The sequence below is a fragment of the Haliotis rufescens genome, unplaced genomic scaffold (genome assembly GCF_023055435.1).
Source record: "Haliotis rufescens isolate VD_foot unplaced genomic scaffold, xgHalRufe1.0.p SCAF_96, whole genome shotgun sequence".
NCBI classification, from domain to species: Eukaryota; Metazoa; Mollusca; class Gastropoda; order Lepetellida; family Haliotidae; genus Haliotis; species Haliotis rufescens.
In genome coordinates this window covers 1,092,283-1,101,491 of record NW_025964390.1, presented here as the reverse complement: position 1 = coordinate 1,101,491, position 9,209 = coordinate 1,092,283, and positions in this window count along the sequence as shown.

Genomic DNA, 9,209 nt, shown 5'->3' with positions numbered 1-9,209 from the left:
GTTAGTCGCCTCTTAGGACAAGCATAGTCGCCTTTGACGGCAAACATGGGTTGCTGAAGACCTATTCTACCCCGGATCTTCACGGGTCTATTTCCATGTAAAGACAATGAATATGTCAAAATTCAAACCATTAAAAAGTTGTCAAGGTATCAGTTCTTGCATGGTACAGGTTCTGGTTTTTCCGCCATCTTCCATTCTTAAGGTCTTAATAATAAATTATTCTACCATGTGTTTCAAAATTAATTCCGATTTGAGAAATAAAAATATACTTATAACCTCGGGCAGTAGGGTATTAAGGTAGCAGGTGTTTCCATAATCATAAGAAATCACCATTGAATGAATGAATGCTTCATACGGTAATGAAGTGGTATTCATTGTCCAACACAGTACACTTGATTACACACAGCGGACATAATCTCTCACTTCGGAGAATGTAAGTGTTCTGTCTTCGGATGTCATGAGATCGTGAACTGAGCACCTGAATTGTGAAAGGGCAATTCTATAATGTTTAATGCTAACAACTGATCTTCACACATGTCTTTAACTTTTATGATTCTGTATAGATTAAAACCAGAATGAGTATGTATATTGCTAAAAGCGGCGTAAAAACCCCATTCACCCACTCACTCCCTACATTAATTTGGGCAAGGTCTTTACATCAAATGCATGGAGCTAAATGTTAACCGCTAAGATATAAGGGTTTTCCATTCTAGATTGCAACATCTTCATTATTGTCCAGGCCTATTCTGAATCATATACCATAAACCAGAATTTGAAAGATGTTCCTCCAAATATGTACAAGAAGGAACGATTTCCGAATCTTTTCCATCCAGCATTATATTTACATTTCTTTTCAGTCGTCCAGTTGTTCTAAATACAAGTACAAGATATATATATTTTTAACTACCACTTATCACGATGGGAACCTATTATTGTAACAGTAACATAACAGTACTATCTAACAAAGTGATGTCATCAGCAACTAGTGAAATGTTTCTTGCCATAAAATCAATATTTATACATCTGTGATAATCAGCACTGAGAAACTGGACTACCGTATATCATTTACAAAGAAGTGGCCAGGAAATGGTGATAACTGGCAATCTTGAGAACGAACATACAGACAAAGAAATGTACTTTACACCTTTAAGTTATGTTATGAATTATCTAAATGGTCTTCCCCTTCACCTGACCAATCAAAAGCTTATACAAAGAGATTGTCTGGAGACAGAGCCAAAGGCAGCTTTCTGAACTTTCCTTTATGTTGTGACAAATATTTGCTAAAATGGTATCAACGATAAATACATTATCGGATGTCTGAAATCCTTGCCAGAATCCAGCCTGTTCACCTGTTATAAAATTGTCTTCATCTGGCTATTAATTTAACCTGTTGCACTAGTAGGTCTTTGAAATGCATTTAAAAGTGATTAGGAAAGAATACATGGATGGTAAGAATGCTTGTGATGATCTAGCAGTGCAAAGATCTAAATAGCAGTTTCTTGACTCGATGTTGGCCTATATAAATTCACTTCACTTTGACCATCGTTGGCAAAACATGTTTTTTTCCCGATATCCTTATCCTGAACATGTCTCCCATTCCTATATCCTGAGTCCAGTTCATTTACAACAGCCCAACATGGCATATCGTTGTTTATTGATAACACAGTCCTGTGATCGTCTTTGGGTGTCCTGTATGTAGTTCATGGCGATGTGTTACGTCATCAATAGCAGCAGCATCAATATGAGAATCGTTTCAAGTCCTGGCATTAAAGCCGCTTTGTACAATTATATCACACTACGGCTACTAGTACTTAGATGTGATGTGTATGCAATGCTTCGATGTTTCCAACAGTGCTTCTTTGGCGTGTTCATTGGATCTTTCTGGTGTAAAATAGACCACAAAACAAATGGTAATGTAGCCACATAGTTAAATACTGCGATACTGATTCCTCTACGACTCCTCTACAAGAACCAGTGTGCCACCAGAGTTTCTACTTACCATTGTACGATTCCGCCAATATCATAAGTATGTGTTTATGAGTCACTATCAGTGATCGTCACGATATGGCTGAAATATTGCCGATGTGACGTTAAATATTAACTCACTCACTCACTATCAGTGAAGATACTAGGTGTACGCGAAAAGGTGAATGTATCCTTCTATGATAGAGATGCACAAGCGTCATTGTCGGGACTAAGAATTGTTTTGTGAGTATTAAGGCCAAACATATTACAAAGAATGGCGAAGCAGTGGTACTATTTTCATGTGCACTTACGAAACAATTCTCTCCGTAGTTCTCTCTCCTCTGGCATCAACGCTTTGGCCACCAACACAGTGGAAGACGTCCTAGCATTGCCACTGCGCGGAGCTTCAGAAAGTACATCCACAAGCGTTGCCAAATTGGCAGGTTGTATAAGCTTAATATATATACTGAACAACAAAAGTTCCTGTTACATTGAATAAGATTTAATGCAAAATTATGTTTTTTACCAAATCTGAAACAATTTCGGTTTAGTACAGGTAAAAGACTCCTGTAAATGTTCAAATGGTTTAATTGTCCATAGCGTACATAAATACACTACTGCACAGCAACTTACGTACAATGTAAAATGGGTTTAAATGATACAGGATGAAGCTGTGCATGGCTATCGTAATCATTTATTGCTTATTCATGGCTTAAATCTCTGTCCGCCGTTTTCTGACAATGCTAAGCAAAATTGGAATGCATATTTCTAAAATTAAAATAAAGGTTCAGCTTACTCTATAATACAATCTGAATTTAAATTCGAAAACTATTTGAAATATATATCATTTGCTTTGGCAATAAAGCTACATTTTTTAACATTATGCCACCGCCAACCTGTATCAGGAAGATGAACTAAAATGCCAATATATGAAAGGAAATGTAAATTAAGTGAGATTGATAATACTAAATGTCAATATTTCAATAAAGAGTTAGTGAGTGAGTATGGTTTTACGCCGCTTTTAGCAATAGTCCAGCAATATCACAGCGCGGGACACCAGAAATGGGCTTCACACATTGTACCCATGTCGGGAATCGAACCCGGGTCTTCGGCGTGACGAGCGAACGCTTTAACCACTAGGCTACCCGACCTTTAAGAAGGTTTTTTTTAAATGATGCAATATTCACTATGGCAACTGATGATATGCAAAACTATTTTAGTGAAAGCTACTCAGATGTTGATGAAGTTCTGCTTGATTCACCCATTGTTGAAAACGAAAAATTAGATGCGATAAATCACCTCAAGAAGGGAAAAGCAGCTGATCCTGATGATGTAGTTATCGAAATGTTGAAGTGTTCTAAGTTTGAAGTTATGCCTTTTCTTTGCAAATGTTTTAATAAGCTATTTGAAAATGGAGTTTTCCCAAGCAATTGGTCATGTTCTATAATAATCCCCCTGCATAAAAAAGGAGACAGGAGTGACCCAGATAACTATAGAGGTATTTCATTAATGAGCATTTTAGGAAAAGTATTTACTACAATATTAAACAATAGAATTTCAAAATGGGCGACCATGCGTGATAAGATTCCTGAATTTCAAGCTGGCTTCAGAAAAAGTTTTCCACCGTAGATCATGTATTTACACTATATGCACTTATTCAAAAAAACTTGTCACGGCGTAGGCATAGACTGTATGTAGCATTTGTAGATTTTAAAAAGGCTTTTGATTCTGTCAATCGCTTTAAGCTATGGACATGTCTACGAAAAGCTGGTTTACGTGGGAAAATGTTTACTATTCTAAAATCAATGTATTCTAATGTGAGATCATGTGTTCGTTGTGGGGATAGTTTAACAGATTTCTTTGATTCACCTTTGGGCCTAAGACAAGGCTGTATTTTGAGTCCGATCTTATTTTCATTTTTCATTAATGAATTATATTACGAAATAGCTGCCAGTGGTAAACATGGTATCCAAATGTTCCCAGATTGGATAGAAATATTAATGCTACTTTTCGCAGATGATGTCATTCTAGTGTCAGATTCTGTTGTCGGTCTTCAAAGGCAATTAAATATTTTCAGTACGTACACCAAAGAATGGAAATTATCCGTAAACTTGGAAAAAACTAAAATTGTGATCTTTGGAAAAGGTGGCCCAATAGCGTCGAAAGAGAGATGGTCATTCGATGGTCAGTTAGTCAATATAGTAGATCACTACTCATATTTAGGAATCTGGTTCTCACACACAATGAATTGGAAAAAATGTGCCCTTGACTTGTCCTTGCGTGCAAAGAAAGCTGTAATAAGTGTAATGTCTATTTCTCATAAAGTGGGATCGATGTCACCTAAGCTTCTTTAAGCTTTTTGATACCCAGATACAACCAATTTTATTGTATGGTTCTGAAGTATGGGGATTTCAACGTTATGACTGTTTAGAGAAGGTTCATTTATTAGCATGTAAAAAGTTTCTTTGTGTCGGATCTTCGTCGGATTATATATTAATTCTCAGATCAGATGTTTAAAATACTGGTTTAAAATTCTTCATATGCATGAACAACGTCTCCCAAAATTAGCTTATAACATGCTTCTACATTTAGATAACATGGGAAAGAATACTTGGACATCGCATATAAGAAATCTTTTATTTTCGCATGGTTTTGGTTTTATATGGCTATGTCAGTCAGTTGGAAATGTAAATATGTTTCTAAATGAATTTCGGAATCGGTCTATAAATATGTTCTACCAAGAATGGCACTCCACTTTAGAGGATAGTTCGCATTATGAATATTACAAAACTTTCAAGACTTTACTTCAACCAGAAATATATTTATCAGTACTCACTACGGAAAACTTAAGAAAACAGTTAATTTAATATCGACTTGGTTTGCTAGACCTATTTGTAAATGAAGGAAGAAAACTGTCCATTAAAAAAAAGAAAAGAATTTGTCCATTGTGTAAGCTAGAGATAGAAAATGAAATTCATTTTGTGTATGTCTGTCCATTTTACAATGATCTCCGAAAGAAATATATAAAGATTATTTAATAGCAATGTCACCGATAAACGCCTTTGTAGTTATGCTGAGGACAAAGAACAAATCAAATATATTAAATCTTTATCTTTATATTTATATTAAGCATGCATTAGCCAAGAGAAATGAATTAATCAAACAACGTGTATATCCCAATGTGTAACAAATATAATTGTATCTACATGCGTAACTGTTTCTTGTATATGGGCCGGTGGCCTTTTGTACAATAAACTTCTTTGACTTTGACCGCCACTTTCAATAAAGATAGATAATTGTATATACCAAAAGCATATATAGAAAAAGCAATCATGTTAAAATTCAAAGCACCTTTTAAGTGTACCAAACTGTCATAAACTTAGTAAAGTTTCTGTTCTGACCCCTGGTGACTTCGGTAGTTTGTATGTTGGCAACAATGAGAGAACCAACATTTTGTTTGAAATTCCAACCGTTCACATGTAATAAATTGGCGATTATGCAGCAGTTAAATTGTACTATCTCACTGTTTTGCCCTCGTTGCAATTAATTATGATGTCCAGAAATGGGTTCAAAATGTCGTTGTATTGTTTCAGTTTGTTTCTACGGGCTCCTGGCAATAGGTCTGGCGTATGTGATGCAATCCCTCCCGGGGCCGGTGACACAGGTTGGTGCAACACAGCACGAAAAACAAGATTTCAAAACAAACGTTCAGTCCCACCCCTAACGTGTTTACGTTTACTGATGGCCGTGGAACTGAGTTAACCTTGGCGTATCTGGCCTTTGAAAGGACTTGTAGATTGTAAACGGACAACAAAACTTATAGCAGAGTGCCCCTTTAACCTTCGTGAAGACTCGAAGGCTGATTCCTGTAAGGTATTACTGTAACTCGTGCATTTGTGTACCACGTTCATGGGTTTGTATCTTCCATATTGCTCCATTCTTGTTCCTTGTAACATTGATATGAATATGAAAGCTGCTGGTAACTATACGGCATTGCTAATTATACATATTCAATGTGATGTCGGTTCTTCAAGCACTAAATTGTAAAACAGTAAATGACCACACTAAATCAATGAATATTGAAACAAGCAGTTTTAGGTATATAATCACAAAAGGCAATTCAAAGGGTAAATAAGTGGCAGCAAAAAAGTAACAAGCTCTGTCAGTGCCCTAGCGACGTCAAGAATTTGACACTGTAGAATGCCTTGAAAGAGGCCCTTGATCCATTCTTGTATCTGGAACACTGATGGCAGCTGGCAGGAATTCGGTGCTCTCAGGTACTCCCTCCGATCTTGGCAAGTAAATAAGACACAAATCAGGTCGTAAAAGACCTTGAACCAAGCCTTCTGGAAATTGCCTCATCCCGAAACTTCTCGAACAATCAAGCCTGACCCACACGTGTCTTGTGTCTTGTTCGTCAACAATCAGTCTGGCATCTGTAAGTTAACACAAAGGCATTATAACTCCACATCACGCTTCAGGTTCAGATTTGTTACATTTTGATGTTACGAACTTTGACTTACACAAATTGATTGTCCAACTGTGTAATCCTCACCCCCTTGCTCCAGATCGCAGTGGTTGTTAATGGAACGATTGGCGATCCTGTGTTGGGGTTGTTCTTCTTGGGAGCTATTTTCCCCAAGGCCAACAAAGTGGTAAGGGGGATTTTAACTTATTCTCCCAGTTTCCAACTTAAATGATGATGGTTCTCAATAGATACACGAGTGACGATTGTGTTAGCAAGAATAATTTTCGCCTAAAATCTTATAACAACTTATGGGAATACTAAAACCTTCAACGCCAGTGGATGATCAGTCTTGATTTTCACCGGAACATTATATGGATGGATCACTGAAAAGCAGTAATCATGTCCTACCCTGAAGGTATTTACATAACATATCTGGCAAATTAAGAATTATGTACTGTTCTCGTAAATAGTGGAATACCACATGTGGGTTAGTTAGACTGATGAAAGGTCTCTAATTGTTTGTTATTTGGGACAGAAATATCTAGGGGGGGGGGGGGGGGGGGGTAATGAATGTTTTAGCTGACACTGAAAGGGTTCGGGTTTTTTACGTTTGTAGGGAGTTCTGTGTGTATATCATCTGACGGTTACTGTCACAGTCAGAGTTCTACAAAAACTACTTGGAAACAAGCCGACAACTCTACATCCCGCACCTGTAGACGCATGCGCAGGAGAATCATATCTAGAAGCGAATAGCACCATAGCATTCACAACCCAAAAGCTTCGGAATTCAACATTACTACATTAAGAACTGTCATCATGAGAGGTATGCCGTTTCCTATGTAATACTACTCAAAAGAAGTTAAGGGTCAAAAGTATTTTTACATATAAATATAAGCAAACGCTAATGGTGACGACTGATAAAAAAGTAATTCTTTGATGTCTCAAGAACAGAAAACACAAAACAAATAACTTCTGGTTGGACACTTTTTTATAACCCTGGTTTAAAAAGTCAACCCCTGTTCACGCAAGTCGCAGAAGCTACAGTGACTGGTGTAGCCACTGTTAAAATAACGATGACCAGTCAAATTTCCGTTGACGATACACAGAGAGGTTCTGTGGTTCATCTATACCCCCGCCGACACCATCACACTTCCTCCTCCAAATGGTAGACGTTGAGCAACGTTGACATCAGTAAATCGCTCTTCTTGACGAAGATGAACACGAGCCCAACCATCACTGAGCTGAAGCGTGACTCATCTGTTAACATTGTCTCTGCCCACTGACCACGGTTCCACCTGATGTATGCACCAATCTCGGCGAGCACTTTCATAACGGTCAGGGGACACGGATGGCCCAGTCGTCAAAGGCGCAGCGAGAAAATGCGTTATTTCATTAAAAAAAACACATGAACATGCCAAAATGTCAATTTACAAATCAATAGCGTGTGTGTCTACCTCCGGTTGCGATGCAAGCAACACATATTCGTCTCGTGGAATGGACCAGGCGTCGCACAAAGTCCTGTGCGATATCTGTCCATATCTGCTGGAGCATGTTTCGAAGTTCCTGGAGTGTCTGTGGAACAAGTGGTTGACATCGAAGGCGCCGATCCATCTCATCCCACATGTGCTCGATTGGTGAGAGATCAGGGGAGCAAGCCAGCCAGGGGATGACGTTCACGTTGTTTTGTTAAAGAGAATCCTGAACAAGTCGAGCATGAGGTCGGGCGTTGTCATGTTCAAAGGTAATGCCTGGGTCATGACGACGCAAAAACGGTAGAACAACAGGGCCGATGATCTCGTCCCGGTAGCGCTGTACATTGATATCTCCTTCTACCACTATCAAACGGGTCCTCTGTCTTGCTGTAATCCCACCCCATACCATAACGCTGCCGCCCCCGAACCGATCTTCTTCCATGACACAATGATTGACGTAACGTTCACCTCGACGTCGGAATACTCGAATCCGTCCATCACTGTGGCTGAGGTGAAAACGAGACTCGTCGGTGAATAGAATGTGTCCCAACTGCATGGCCGTCCAGCGTAGACGCTGTCTGCACCACTGTAGACGTGCTTGGCGGTAGTTTCCTGCCAAAATGGGACGTCTGGCGACAACCCCTGCACATTCGAGGCGACGACGTACGGTTTGTGAAGATATTCATCGAAGGCCAGGGATGCTTCTTGCAGTCACTGATGCTGGCTGGAATCGATTTCGTAGGTGTGTTGTTCGAATCCAGTTGTCTTGTCGATTATTGGTTGCGCGTGGCCTGCCACTCCGAGGATGGTCTCTGACTGCATTCGCCTGTTGCCGACATTGCCGTAAACACCAAATGGTGTTTCTGTGGACGTTAAATTGTCTTGCAACATCACGTTGACTCGATCCTGCTTCAAGCATACCAATGGCTTGCAGACGCTTATTTTCGGACAGGCGTGGCATTTCGTAATGTTGAATAATTGCGTAATTCTGTTGTTTTTCTGAGTGGTTGCTGTCAGCACGATGCTAAACAATACATATGGAATCCCGTTAAAGCACATGTTTTTATACCCATTCTTGGGTAGTGAAATGCATGGGGCTTGCATAAAAGTCAACTTTTGCATGGAAAGCATGCTTTTTATCCCCCCGGCATATAATGCGGGGGGATATAGCGATCAGCCAGTCTATCTGTCCGTCCGTCCGTCCGTCCGTAATCATTTCCTTTTCCGGGGCAGAATTCGAAAACCATTCAGTGTATTTGATTGAAACTTGGTAAAGCTATCAGGCACATACTGAAGTGGTGCCT